At 39.3% G+C, this 15591-nt stretch overlaps 1 long non-coding RNA gene and 1 pseudogene across 1 annotated transcript in view; both read left to right on the forward strand.

Annotated features, from left to right (window-relative positions):
• Positions 1 to 15591, forward strand: part of LOC146401481 (uncharacterized) — a 366756-nt gene that overhangs the window by 269841 nt on the left and 81324 nt on the right. The window lies entirely within an intron of this gene.
• LOC146401483 (butyrophilin subfamily 1 member A1-like) overlaps positions 1 to 15591 on the forward strand; it is a 31547-nt pseudogene that overhangs the window by 12909 nt on the left and 3047 nt on the right.

Raw genomic sequence — 15591 nt, forward strand, 5'->3', positions numbered from 1 at the left:
GTTCAAATCGATTTGGGGTTGAGTCCATGGTGTTTTCCATATATAGTGTCATGTCATCTGCATACAGTGACAGTTTTCCTCTTTTTTTCCTATTTATATGCCTTTTATTTCTTTTGTTTGTCTGATTGCTGGGGCTAGGACTTCCAATACTGTGTTGAATAACGGTGGTGAGAGTGGGCATCCTTGTCTTGTTCCAGATTTTAGTGGGAAGGCTTTCAGCTTTTCTCCATTGGGTATTATATTGGCTGTGGGCTTGTCATAAATGGCTTTTATTATGTTCCCTCTCTACCCACTTTGGCGAGGGTCTTGATCATGAATGGATGTTGCACTTTGTCAAATGCTTTTTCTGCATCTATTGAGGTGATCATGTGGATTTTGACTTTTCTTTTGCTAATGTGGTGGAATGACACTGATTAATTTGCATACGTTGAACCATCATTATGCACCTGGGATGAAATCCCACGTGGTCATGGTGTATGATCTTTTTTATATGTTGTTGGATTCGGTTGGCTAAAATTTTGTTGAGAATTTTTGCATCTATATTTATCAAAGATATTGGCCTATAGTTTTCTTTTTTGGTGATATCTTTGTCTGGTTTTGGTATTAGGGTGATAGTGGCTTCACAGAATGTCTTTGGGAGTGTGCCTTCTTCTTCAACCTTTTGAAAAGTTTAAGGAAGATGGGTGTAAGTTCCTCTTTGTATGCTTGGTAGAATTCATCTGGTCCTGGGCTTTTATTTGTAGGAAGTGTTTTTATGACATATTCAATTTCATTTCTAGTGATCAGCCTGTTCAGTTGATCTATTTCTTCTTGATTCAGTTTTGGCAGGCTGTAAGTCTCTAGAAAGTTTTCTCTCATGGTTTTTTGTATTTCTGCCATATCCATTGTGACTTCTCCTTTTTCATTTCTGATTTTGTTTATTTGGGTTTTTTCTCTCCTCTTCTTGGTGAGTCTAGCCAGAGGTTTGTCAATTTTCTTGATCTTTTCAAAGAACCAGCTCTTGGTTTGATTGATTTTTTCTATTGTTTTTTGAATCTCTATTTCATGGATTTCTTCTCTGATCTTTGTGATTTCCTTCCTTCTGCTGACTTTAGGTTTTGTTTGTTTTTCTTTTTCTTTCTTTCTTTCTTTCTTTCTTTTTTTTTTTTTTTTTTGTCTTTTCTAGGCCCGCATATGGAGGTTCCTGGGCTAGGGGTCTAATTGGAGCTGTAGCAGCTGGCCTCCACCAGAGCCACAGCAACACAGGAACTGAGCCACATCTGTGACCTACACCACAGCTCATAGCAGTGCCAGACCCTTATCCCACTGAGCAAGCCCAGGGATTGAACCTGCTACCTCATGGTTTCTAGTCAGATTCATTAACCACTGGGCCTTGATGGGAACTCCTGTTCTTCTTTTTCTAATTCAGTTTGGTGGTGGGTTAATTTGTTGATTTGAGATTTTTCCTCTGTTTTTGAGGAAGGCCTGTATTGCTATGAACTTCCCTCTGAGGAATGCCTTTGCCATATCCCATAGATACTGAGTGGTTGTGTTTTCATTATCATTTGTCTCAAGGTATTTTTTAATTTCCTTCTTGATTTCCTCATTGACCCATGGGTTTTTTAGTAGCATGTTGTTTAGTCACCATGTCCTCAGTTTTTTCTCCTTTCTTTTCCTGTGGTTGATTTCTAGTTCCATGCCATTGTGGTCAGAGAAGATACTTGAAATAATTTCTATGCTCTTAAATTTGTTGAGGTTAGCTTTGTGCCCCAGGATGTGATCCATCTTTGAGAATGTTCCTTGTGTCCTTGAGAAGAAGGCTTATTCTGATTTTTTTGGATGCAGTGTTCTGAAAATATTAAGTCTAACTTTCCTATTGTGACCTTTAGGATCTCTGTAGCCTTATTGATTTTTTCGTCTAGTGGATCTGTCCATTCATTTCAGTGGGGTGTTAAAGTCTCCTACTATGAATGTAGTCCCATCAATTTCTCCTTTTATGTCTGTTAGTATTTGTTGTAGGAATCTGGGTGCTCCTATATTAGGGGCATATATATGGATGATTGTAATATTCTCCTCTTGAATGGATTTTTTAACCATTAAATAGTGTCCTTCTTTGTCTTTCTTTAAGGCCTTCATTTTAAAGTCTATTTTGTCTGATATGAGTATTGCAACTCCTGCTTTCCTGTCTTGTCCATTGGCATAAAATACCTTTTCCCATTCCCCCACTTTCAATCTATATGTGTCCTTTGCCCTAAGGTGAGTTTGTTGTACACATCGGATTTAATCTTATCCAATCTGCCACTCTGAGTCTTTTGATTGGAGCATTCAGTCCATAGACATTTAAGGTGATTCTTGATAGATATGTATTTATTGCTATTTTAAAACTTGTTTTCCAGTTGATTCCATGTTTCTCTATTCTTCATTTCTTTTTTTGGTTGGATGATTTCCATTTATTTTATGCTTAAGTACTTTTCTTTTCAGTTTCTGTGAATGTAATGTTTGGTTTTGATTTGTGGTTGCATTGTTTTTTAAGTATGTAAACCCCTTCCTACATCTGCTTGCTTTAGCCTGACAGTCATATAGGTTCAAACACATCATTAAAATAAAAAACAAGAATTTATATTTTCTTACTTACCTTCCCCACATTGTATGATTTTGATGTCTTTTTTTTTTAACTACTTCATGTTTAGATTTGTGTGCTAGTTTATTTAAGTGATTGCTTTCCAATTGTGGTTTCCTCCATCTTAGTTCTTCTTACTTCTTTTTTTTTCTTAATTTAAAGAAGCCCTTTAAATATTTCTTTTAGAATGGGTTTAGTATTGCTGTACTTTTTCAGCTTTTGTTTGTTGGAAAATTCTTTATTTCTCCTTCTATTTTAAATAATATTCTTGCTGTATAGAGTATTCTAGGTTGCAACTTTTTTCCTTTCATCACTTTATATATATCTTTCCACTCCCTTCTGGCCTGTAGTGTTTCTGTAGAGAAATCAGCTGATAGCATTATGGGGGTTCCCTTATAATTAATGCTTTGCTTTTGTCTTGCTGCCTTCAGAATCCTCTCTTTATCTTTAACTGCCATTTTTATTATAATATGTCTTGGTGTGGTCCTATTTGGGTTCAGCTTGTTTGGGGCTCTCTGTGATTCCTGTATCTTGGTATCAGCTTCCTTTAGATTTAGTTTTCCAATAAATTTCTTCAAATATATTTTAAATTCCCTTTTCATTTTCTTCTCCTTCTGGAATTCCTATTATTCATATTGGCCTGCTTTATTTATTTACTTTTTCCACTGTACACCATGAGGACCCAGTTACACATACATGTATACACAAATTATTCTCCCATTGCCGTGCTCCATTGTAAGTATCTAGACATAGTTCTCAGTGCTACACAGCAGGATCTCATTGTAAATCCATTCCAAGAGCAATAGTTTGCATCCGTTAACCCCAAGCTCCCAACCCCTCCCCCTCCCTCCCCCTCCCCCTGGGTAACCACAAGTCTATTCTCCAAGTCCATGATTCTCTTTTCTGTGGAAAGTTACCTTTGTAACTTATATTAGATTCCAGATATAAGTGATATCATATGGTATTTATCTTTCTCTTTCTGACTTACTTCACTCACTATGAGAGTCTCTAGTTCCATCCATGTTGCTGCAAATGGCATCATTTCATTCTTTTCATGGCTGAGTAGTATTCCATTGTGGATATATACACCACCTCTTCCTAATCCAATCATCTGTTGATGGACATTTGGGTTGTTTCCATGTCTTGGCTACTGTGAATAATGCTGCAATGACATGCAGGTGCATGTGTCTTTTTCAAGGAAAGTTTTGTCTGGGTATATGTCCAGGAGTGGGATTGCTGGATCATATGGTAGTTCTATGTATAGATTTCTACGATACCTCCATACTGTTCTCTATAGTGGCTGTATCAGCTTATCTTACCACCAAGGATACAGGATGGTTCCCTTTTCTCCACATCCCCTCCAAAATTTGTTCTGTGGACTTATTAATGATGACCAATCTGACTGGTGTGAGGTGGTATCTCACGGTAGTTTTTTCTTTTGGTTTTGGGTCTGGTGTTCTGCCTGGGCGATTTCCATTTTTCTATCTTGCAAGTCACTAATTCATTCCTCTGCATTATTCATCATTCTCTTTAGTGACTTTAACTCAGTTTGCATCTCTGCAAATGAGTTTTCTAATTTTTCTTGGCTCCTTATGTTTTCTAGCTCCCCTCCCAAGTAATCCGCATTACTGTTCATATCCTCTACTAATTCCTTCAGTATTTTCATTATCTATCTTTTGAGCTAAATGTCTGCCAGGTGGCAAAATTCTGTTTCATTGTTGACTGCTTTAGGTGACTTCTTCTGTTCCTTTAACTGGGAATGGTTTCTGAGCTTCTTCGTCTTGCTTATGTTTGTCTTTTCCCCTGAGTTTAGGGAAGCCAAACTGTAGTCTTGTGGAGGCCACTTCTATGCAAGAGCACCCCTTTGTATTTTTTAAGGGGGGTTAGTATTTATTTTTGGTGTGGGAGTCTGAATATTTGCTGTCTCTTTCTTTGATGTGAGCAGGCTGTTATTCCCAGGATGCTCAGTGTGTTTTCAGGGAGAAGGAGGCAAAGGGTAAGGCCAGCAGTCAGTGCCTGGTTGTTGGGCTCTCAGCTGCAGCAAGGACCTGCAGGAAGGTGGCACGAGCTACTCCTAGTTTCAGGGCCCTGGGAAGTGGTAATGAGCTCTAGGCAGATCTACAAAGTGTCTGGAGCATTTGGCAGTAGCAGCAGCTGGGTGTGTGAGTTCCTAGGGGAGGGAGTGAGAGCAACAACAGCTAGTATTCAATTATAATGCCCTCCTCTGAGGTGATTGGAATTGCAGGTGGTGCCTGTCCAGGGACACCTAGTGGTAGCAGGCCATGACCACTTCTGGAGTTAGTGATAACTGCGGTGGTTTGCCCCTGCCACCTGTAGACCATGCATGAAGCACCCCATCTCACTTAGCCCACACAGGAGGTGCTGCACAGGCTGCTCCTAGTTGCAGGATCCTGGGAAGTGACAGGGATCAGGTATGTGGGTACTGCCAGGAGCATTCAGCAGTGGCAGCAACAGGGCCGGTTTGTGCCCAGGGGTACAAGAGCACCAACAGGTGGTGTTTGGTCACAATGCCCTCCTCTCTGTTGCCCCTGAGGTGACTGGGGCTGCAAGTGGTGCCTGTTCATGGACCCCTAGTGGTAGCAGGCCACTCCCATATCTGGAGCCAGAGAAAACTGCGGTGGTTTGCCCCCACCTTCTGTAGACCATGCAAGAAGCACCTCGTCCTGCTTAGCCCCCACAGGAGGTGCTGCACAAGCTGCTCCTAGTTGCAGTTTCCTGGGATGGGACAGTGATCAAGCGTCTGGGCACTGCCCAGGGTTTTTGGCAGTGGTAGCAGCAGAGCAGGTGTGTTCCCAGTGGAGTGAGAACAACAACAGGTGGTGTTCCATCACAATGTCCTTCTCTATGGTGCCCTCTGAGGTGGTTGGGGCTGCAAGTTATTTTTTGTCTTTCTGCTATTTTTTTGGGCCACTTCCGTGGCATATGGAGGTTCCCAGGCTAGGGGTCTAATCAGAGCTGTAGCCGCTGGCCTACGCCAGAGCCACAGCAACGCGGGATCCGAGCCGCGTCTGCAACCTACACCACAGCTCACGGCAACGCCGGATCGTTAACCCACTGAGCAGGGGCAGGGATCGAGCCCGCAACCTCATGGTTCCTAGTCAGATTCATTAACCGCTGCGCCACGACGGGAACTCCTGCAAGTTATTTTTGTTCAGTTATCCCCAGTGGCTGTGGGCCACATCCACCTTTGGAGTTAGAGATAACTGCAGTGGTTTGCCCCCACCACGTCCAGACCACACAAGAAGCACCCTGTCCCACTTAGTGCATGCAGCAGGTGCTGTACCAGCTGTTCCTAGTTGCAGGGTCTTGGGAAGGGACATTGACCAAGTGTCTAGGCATTACCCAGAATGTTTGTCAGTGGCAGGTGCAGGGCGAGTGTGTTCCCAGGGGAGTGGCAGCAACAGCATACGTGCTTGGTTGCATGCACTTTTTTTGGCCAACACCCGAGGTGACTGAGGCCACAGGTGGAGCCCACTCACAGACCCCCAGTGGTGGCAAGCCATGCCTCCCTCTGGCCTCAGAGATGACTGCCCTGGTCTGACCCTGATGCTAGGGAGGAAGAAGGATGGCAGTTGCAGCCAGACCACAATAGTGAATGTTGTCCTTTCAAAACTGCAGTCATTACCTCATTCTTTCTCCATGGAAAGAGCTTCTCAATATTTTTTTGCCAGAGGCACCATGCTGCACTTAGCCCCCTGATGCCCTTAGCCCACACAAGAGGTGACTGGCTACTGGTAGTCTTTTACAAGAAGGTCCCAGTCTCCTGTAAAGGAGCAAGAGGCTTCTCACACAGAGTGTGCTCCAGAGCCGCCCTGCCCTCTGAAAGAGCCCACAGGCACACATGCATGCTCAGGAGGAAAGTGTGCAGGGAGTTTCCTATGGCGGTCCACCCCTTCTCCTCTCCCCTCCCCAATAATGGTGACTTGCCTCTCCTGTGGCCAGGACCTTTCCCCGGGTTCCCTCTGCTGTGGCATTCCACTCCCCAGCCTGTAGCACACCGATCCCCCACCCATGGCCCACTGCTCCTTAGCCCCTCAGGCTGTCCCCACACAACCAGCCCCTGTCCTCTTCCTAGGACTGATCTCCACAGCTTAAGTCACATCACTCAGCCCCCGCCCAAGCATCTCAGGCTGTGGTGTCCTGGCTGGTGGTTCAGATGATCTGGCTGGCTGTCTCTCTGCTTTGCCCTCCTCAGTCCAGCTGCTGTGCTTTTCTTGGTGACTTTGAGGTCCCTCTGTCTTGGCTGATCTTTCCATCAGTTAGGTGGCTTTCCAGGGTGTGGGTTCCTTTTCCTTCACTGTTCCCTCTTAGGAATCCTAGTCCCATCCTGGTTCCTTTTGTCTCTCTCTTTTTTTCTCTTTTCTTCTACCCAGTTATGTCAAGAGTTTCTTGCCCTTTTTGGAGTTTTGAGTTCTTTTGCCAGCATTCAGTTGCTGTTCTGTGCGAGTTGTTTTACATGTAGATGTGTTTTTTTGTGTTTGTGGGAGAAGGTGAGCAAGACCTCTTTCTCCTCCACCATCTTGCTCTGCCCCCTTGACAGATATTTTAATTGCCTCCAAAACACTTCCTCTTGATTGTCTTACTTATATTTCAAATTTAACATACATAACAATGAACTCACCATTTGCTCAGGACGCATTCTCCTGTGGCTGTAATCTCATTCTCAGGGAATGCCAAATCATCTACTCATTATATTTAGCACTTTCAATATTTTCTGATTATAATTATTTAGAGAATTTTGTTTGTTGGTTTTTTTGCTGCACCTATGGCATATGGAAATTCCTGGGCTAGGGGTCAAATTGGAGCTGCAGCTGCCAGGCTACACCACAGCCACAGCAACAGCAACATAGGATCTGAGCCATGTCTGTGACCTACACCACAGCTTATGGCAATGCCAGATCCCTAAACCACCGAGCGAGGCTGGGGATTGAAACTGCGTCGTCTTGAATACTTGTATTTGTTACCTCTCAGCCGCCATAGGAACTCCCAAGGAAATATTTTTCTGAAGCAGGTACTTTTTCTGTTTATTTTTTTGTGAGTATTAATCGGCTTTTCATATTTTTGCTCTAATATAAGAAGATTACTGCTGGAAATATGGGTAGCTCTGTTTGGTATGTCAACCCAACCTGATATTTAAACAGTCATAAAAGTGGAAATGGTCATGTTCCTTCAGATTTAAAATCCTGCTGCCTTGGAAAACATGGTTCAAAATCTGGCAAATGTACATTCGTTTGAGGCCCTTTTCTTCAAGGGAGAAGAGTTTTTCTTCAAAGAATTCCAAAATTTCAGGAAATTTTGCACTGTCCCCTTCTTCTCTCCTGCCCCTGAAAACCTCCTGCACTGCCCAAGCACCTAAGAATGTCCAGTGGGAAAATGCAGCCCTTGGTGTTGGAGCCTTCAATTTCTAAGTAATTACCCCAGATACACCTAACTATCAGAGACTCTGATTTTCCTCTCTCCTCCACCCATGTCCCTTTGCTTGAGCCAAGCCCCTTGCTTGAGTCAGCAAATTCCCCCAGGAGATAAAATGGCCAGTGACTCAGAAGCTGTGTTATATATGCAATGGAATACTACTCAATCATAAAGAGAAAGAAGTAACACCATTTTCCACAACATAGATGGACCTAGAGATTATCATACTAAGTGAAGTAAGTCATAATGAGAAAGAAAAATACAATATGAGGAGTTCCTGTCATGGCTCAGGGGTTAACGAATCTGACCAGAAACCATGAGGTTGTAGGTTCAATCCCTGGCCTTGCTCAGTGGGTTAAGGATACGGTATTGCTGTGAGATGTGGTGTAGGTCACAGATGCAGCTTGGATCCCATGTTGCTGTGGCTCTGGCATAGGCTGGAAGCTACAGCACCAATTAGACCCTTAGCCTGGGAACTTCCATATGCCACGTGTGCGACCCTAGAAAAAAGAAAAGATTATCATTCAGGATTTCCTGACGTGGTGCAGTGGTTAATGAATCTGACTAGGAACCATGAGGTTGCAGGTTTGATCCCTGGTTTTGCTCAGTAGGTTAAAGATCCAGTGTTGCCATGAGCTGTGGTGTAGGTCACAGATGCAGCTTGGATCTGGTGTTGCTGTGGCTTTGGCATAGGCTGGCAGCTCTGATTAGACCCCTAGCCTGGGAACCTCCATATGCCATGAGTGTGGCCCTGAAAAGACAAAAGACAAAAAAAAAAAGATTATCATTTATATTTGAAGGCAAGAGTAAAAGTTTTACAGCCAAGCATAAGCATCACCATGAAACCATCCTTATAAGATCATTTCTAAGTAGAAAAGAAATACAACTAGAAATATGAAATTTATGAAAGGAAAAATCTCATCTTAAAAAGCAAACATACAGTAACGGTAGTAGATAAACACATTACAAAGCTAGTAGATAGGTTAAAAGGCAAAAATACTAAAAACATCTATATCTATAATAAGTAGTTAAGGGATACACAAAACAATAAGATATATGATGTATGATGTCAAAAACATTAAATGTGGTTGGAAGGGGTAAAAATATATTGCAGTTAGAGTGCATTTACACTTACGAGATTGGAGTTCTTGTAGCTCAGCAACAATGAACCTGACTAGTATCTGTGAGAATGGGTGTTCAATCCCTGGTCTTACTCAGTGGTTAAGAATCTGGTGTTGCTGTGAGCTGTGGTGTAGGCCAGCAGCTATAGCTCTGATTTGACCCCTAGCCTGGGAACTTCCCTATGCTGCAAATTCACCCCTCCCCAGTAAATAAACTTAGGAGATCATCAGCTATATAGAGGTTGTGTTATTTGAACCTCATGGTAACCAAATACCAATCACTTACATATACACCCAAAAATATTCAAACATAACACTTAAGTCATCAAATCACAAGGGAAGAGAGCAAAAGAGGAAAGAAACAAAAAAGAACTACTAAAACAGGAAACAATGAACAAGATGTCAAAAAGTATATCCCAGTCAATAATTGCTTCAATTATAAATGCTTCAATCAAAAGACATAGAAGAGCTGAAGATTCTATCCCAAAACAGCAGATTAAGATTTCTTTCCCAAATATGCATGGAACAGTCTTTAGGATAGATCACATTCTAGGCTACAATGCAAGTCTCAATGAACTTGAAAGATTAAAACTATATCAAGCATCTTTTCTACTCAAGAGTATGAGACCAGAAGTCAACTATAAAAAATTAAGAACATGTGGAAGAAAAACAATATATTACTAAACAACTAATGGGTCACCGAAAAAACCAATGAGGAGGTAAAACATACCTGGATCAAATGAAAATGGAAACACATTGATCTAAAATCTGTGAGACACAGCAAAAGCAGTACTGAGAGGGAAATTTATAGCAACATAAGCCCATCTCAGTAAACAAGAAAAATTTCAAATAAAGAATCTAACCTTACACATCAAGGAACTAGATAAAGGAAAATAATCAAAACCAAAGTAAGTAGAAGGAAAGAAATATTAAAGATCAGAGCAGAAATAAATGAAGTAGAGACTTAGAAAAGATCAAAGAAACTAAGAATTGCTTCTTTAGAGATAAGATTGATGTAATTTTAGCTGGGCTCATCAAGAAAAAAGAAGCCCAAATAAATAACATTATAAATGAAAGAGAAGTTACACTGATACTACAGAATTACAAAGGAATTACAAAGGAATTACAAAGGCATTGCTACAAACAGTTATGTTACAATAAAATGGACAGCCTAGAACAAATGAATAAATTCTTGGAAACATAATCTTCCAAGACTGAATCAAAAGAAATAGAAAATAAGAACAGACTGATGATCATTAATGATATTGAATCAGTAATAATAATTTTAAAAAACCTCCCAAAAAACAAAAGTCTAAGAACAAATGGCCTCACATGTGAATTCTACCAAACATTTAAAGAAGAGTCGATACTTATCTGCTTAAACTATTCCAAAAAAACTGAAGAGGAAGGGATGCTTCTGAATTCCTTCTGTGGGGCTAATATCATCCTGATACCAAAATCAGACAAAGGCCATACACAGAAAAAGAACATTTCAGGCCAATATAACTGATGAACATAGACGCAAACAATCCTCTGCAAATATTTGCAAGCTGAATTTAACAGTGCATTACATGAATCATACATCATAATCCAAGGGGATTTTCCTAAGGATGCAAGAATGATGTTTTAGTCTAGTGAACACAGGAGAGATGGAGAAAAAGACCACACAATTGATAAAATAGCACCAGAGAGATTTCATCCAAGAACATAAGACAAGTAAAGTGCACATAGTACATAAAAACTCGATTCCTATAAATTATAAGACCTCGCATTTTTATAAGACCCGTCTTTTTACAAATGCCAGTTCTATAAATGCATTAGTCCCTTGAAATTTGCATTTGTTTTTTAAAGGGACATCAATACAGACTATAAAATTAGTGTTTAAAGTAGAGTCTTCTAACAGTTTGCTCATGTAATTATAGCATTTATTTTCCTCTTAACTCATTTCTGAAAATTGTATTTCCCCCAATACATGAATCAGTCATTAACATCATCTTTATTCCATTTATTTTCTGTTTGTTTACAAAAGATTTGTTTGCTGAGAAATTCTCTACTATTATGTAAGTTAATAGGAATGAGAAGTATTTAGAGCTATGTCACTAAATTCTTTGACTTTCTGCAGTATGTAATAAAATCGGAGAGTACAAGCTTTCAAAGCTAATTTTGAAAGTTCTTCAATTGACAACTATATTAATTTTTATTACAATTTTGTTAAATGCCAAGAATTAGAAACCATTAGCATTGCAAACAGACATATAGTCATTCACTATCTCAACGGTTGTGATATCTTCTAAAAAGACTTTTGGGGACTTATACATATGTTTACTCTAACTATGCAAATAATGTTTTCATATAAAGCTATCTTGCTTAAACTGATATAGTTGAAAGAATTTTCAAAATTAAAAAAATTAATTTCAGTACACTACTACCAATATAAAAATTTTTATAAAATTATTTTATTAAATATATGTCTTCATATAAATTTTGAATTACTTATATCCTTAAAACTATTCATAAAAGAAATATGTACAGGATAAAATCCTAGTTATTTTCTGTTCATATCTTCACCATTCTTCTTTTATTCCATCAATTATGAAACTCATTCCCTGTTTTCACTTTTCTAAGACAGAAAAGTGATTCCTTGCTATTTTTCCATTCTTGTTTATTTTTGTTCTTTTTTTCTGGTTATGATTCATCCCACTAACTTTCTGTGAACTGGAAATTTTCAGCTCATTATCATTTTCTGTGTTGTCTTTCCTGGACATTTACTTGAGCTTTTTATCCATTTTACTTTTCAGGAGTACTTCAGAATGAAATTGGTAACTTTTTTTCCTGATAATCTTTTAGTGATGTAATTTCTAGATACACATTTTCTTTGTTTCCTTTCCTTCTTTTGATATATTCTTAGGCTTCTGTCTTCCAGATAATTACCATAATTTCAAAATAAGGTTGTTGAGATGAAGGGGCTTAGTCTAAGAAGAATGTGTTTTTTTCTATTAAATAGAAATTTTCTTTCAACTGGGTTCTCCAATATGTCCTTTGAGATGGATTGCCCATCATTTATCATGTCTTTCCTCCTTCCTTCCTCCCTCCCTTCCTTCCTTCCTTCCTCCCTCCCTCCCTTCCTTCCTTCTTGTCTTTATTTCATCTATGCAACCACTCCTCCACTGTCTCTAGCATATTTTATTGCTTCTATATTTCTACCTTTCTTTCACCTGACTACTTTTATTATCATGCTTTTTAAAAAAAATAATATAAAGATAACACATAATAGAAAGAGGAAGTTCAAGGGATTCAAAGAAGAAGCACGGTAAAGATGGAGAAATGGACAAAATAACGAGAGAAAACAGGGAAGGAAAACCAAGTAAGGAATTACTTATTTTGTTCCTTTGCAGCCTGGAGGAATTCACAGTTATATCCTGGTGAGCAACATGGACACTGATGAAAAAAATCTATTTGCAAAGATATTTTATTATTTTATTTTATTTATTTATATTTTTTATTACTCAGATGAATTTATCACATCTGTAGTTGTATAATGATCATAACAATCTGATTTCACAGGATTTCCATCCAACAGCCAAAGCACATCCCCCACCCCCCAAACGGTCTCACTCGGAGACCATAAGTATTTCAATGTCTGTGAGTCAGCATCTGTTCTGCAAAGAAGTTCCGTCTGTCCTTTTTTCAGATTCCACATGTCAATGAAAGCATTTGATGTTGGTGTCTCATTGTATGGCTGACTTCACTTAGCATGATAGTTTCTAGGTCCATCCATGTTGCAAAAAAATGCAGTTATCTCGTTCTTTTTAATGGCCGAGTAATATTCCATTGTGTATATGTACCACATCTTCTTGATCCACTCCTCTGTCGATGGACATTTAGGTTGTTTCCATGTCTTGGCTATTGTAAAGAGTGCTGCAATGAACATTGGAGTACATGTGTCTTTGCAAGTCGTGGTTTTCTCTGGATAGATGCCCAGGAGTGGGATTGCTGGATCAAATGGTAGTTTCTATGTTTAGTTTTCTGAGGAATCTCCATACTGCTTTCCACAGTAGTTGCACCAATTTACAATCCCACCAACAGTGGAATAGGGTTCCCTTTTCTCCCCACCCACTCCAGCACTTATTGGTTGTAGACTTTTGGAAGATGATCATTCTGGCTGGTGTAAGGTGGTACCTCATCGTGGTTTTGATTGGCATTTCTCTAATAATGAGTGATGTTGAATCCTTTTCATGTGTTTCTCGGCCATCTGTATGTCTTTGGAGAATTGTCTGTTTAGATCTTCTGCCCATTTTTTGATGGGGGTGTTTGTTTTTTTGGTATGGAGCTGCAGAAGTTGTTTATAAATTTTGGAGATGAATCCCTTGTCAGTCACTTCATTTGCAAAGATTTTCTCCCATTCTGTGGGTTGTCTTTTGATTTTGTTTAGGGTTTCCTTTGCTGTGCAGAAACTTTGAAGTTTGATTAGGTACCATTTGTTTATTTTTCTTTTTATTGTCAATACTTTGATAGGAGGATCTGAGAAGATGTTGCTGTTGTTTATGTCAGAGAGTGTTTGGCCTATGTTATCCTCTAGGAGTTTGAGAGTGTCTGGTCTTCTATCTAGGTCTTTAATCCATTTGGAGTTGATTTTTGTGTATGGTGTTATGGACTGTTCTAATTTCATTCTTTTCCGTGTGGTGGTCCAGTTTTCCCAGCACCACTTATTGAACAGGCTGTCTTTTCTGCATTGTATAGTCTTGCCTCCTTTGTCATAGATTAGTTGGCTATAAGTGCATGGGTTGAATTCTGGGCTTTCTATCCTGTTCCACTGATGTATATGTCTGTCTTTGTGTCAGTACCATGCAGTTTGACCACTGTAGCTTTGTAGTATAGCCTGAAGTCCGGGAGCCTGATGCCTCCAGCTCCATTTTTCTTTTTCAGGATGTCTTTGGCTATTCTGGGTCTTTTGTGCTTCCAAACAAACTTTAAAATATTTTGTTTGAGTTCTGTGAAAAATGTCCTTGGTGATTTGATAGGGATTGCATTGAATTTGTAGATTGCCTTGGGTAGTATAGTCATTTTGATAATATTGACTCTTCCAATCCAAGAGTATGGTATGTCTTTCTATCTATTTGTGTCATCTTTGATTTCTTTCATCAGTGTCTTCTAGTTTTCAGAGTACAGGTCTTTTGTCTCTTTAGGTAGGTTTACTCCTAGGTATTTTATTCTTTTGGATGCGGTGGTAAACGGGATTGCTTTCCTAATTTCCTTTTCTGCTTTTTCATTGTTAGTATATAGAAACGCTATTGATTTCTGTGTATTGATTTTGTATCCTGCGACTTTGCCAAATTCGTGGATAAGCTCTAACAGTTTTCTGGTAGAGTCTTTAGGATTCTCTAGGTATAGTATCATGTCATTTGCAAATAGCGATAGTTTTACTTCTTCCTTTCCAATTTGGATTCCTTTTATTTCTTTTACTTCTCTGATTGCTGTGGCTAGGACTTCCAAAACTATGTTGAAGAGTACTGACAAGAGCAGACATCCTTGTCTTGTTCCTGATTTCAGCGGGAATTCTTTCAGCTTTTCACCATTGAGAATGATGTTCACTGTGGGTTTTTCATATATGGCCTTTATCATGTTGAGGTAGGTTCCCGTTATGCCCACTTTCTGAAGGGTTTTTATCAGAAATGGGTGTTGGATTTTGTCAAAGGCTTTTTCTGCATCTATTGAGAGGATCATATGGTTTTTATTCTTCAGTTTGTTGATGTGGTGTATCACATTGATGGATTTGTGGATATTGAAGAACTCTTGCATCCCTGGGATAAATCCCACTGGATCATGATGTACAATCCTTTGAATGTATTGTTGGATGTTAAAGTCCCCCACTATGATTGTGTTATTATCAATTTCTCCTTTTAAGGTTGTTAGCAGTTGCCTTATATATTGTGGTGAACCTGTGTTGGTTGCATAGATATTTAAAAATGTTATAACACCTTGGAGTGATCCTTTGATCATTATGTAATGTCCTTCGTTGTCCTGAAAATATTCTTCATTTTAAAGTCTATTTTGTTTGATATGAGTATTAGCTACTGCAGCTTTCTTTTGATCCCCATTTGCATGGAATATTTTCTTCCATCCTCTCACTTTCAATTTGTATGTGTCCCTAGAAGTGAAGTGGGTCTCTTGAAGACAGCATATATATGGGTCTTGTTTTTGTATCTGTTCTGCCAGTCTATGTCTTTTGGTTGGGGATTTAGTCCATTCACATTTAAGGTAATTATTGATATGTATGTTTTTATTGCCATTTTCTTGATTGCTTTGGATTTGTTTTTGTTGCTCTTTTTTTCTTTCCTTTTTCTCTTGTTCTTTTCTGCCTACAGAAGTTCTTTTAGTATTTGTTGTAAGGCTGATTTAGTGTTGCTGAATTCTCTCAGCTTTTGCTGATCTGAGAAG

Source organism: Sus scrofa, chromosome 7 (assembly GCF_054392235.1).
Source record: "Sus scrofa isolate SSC_HxYL_T2T_F1_AM1 chromosome 7, Sscrofa_HxYL_maternal_Yorkshire_Landrace_v2.0, whole genome shotgun sequence".
NCBI classification, from domain to species: Eukaryota; Metazoa; Chordata; class Mammalia; order Artiodactyla; family Suidae; genus Sus; species Sus scrofa.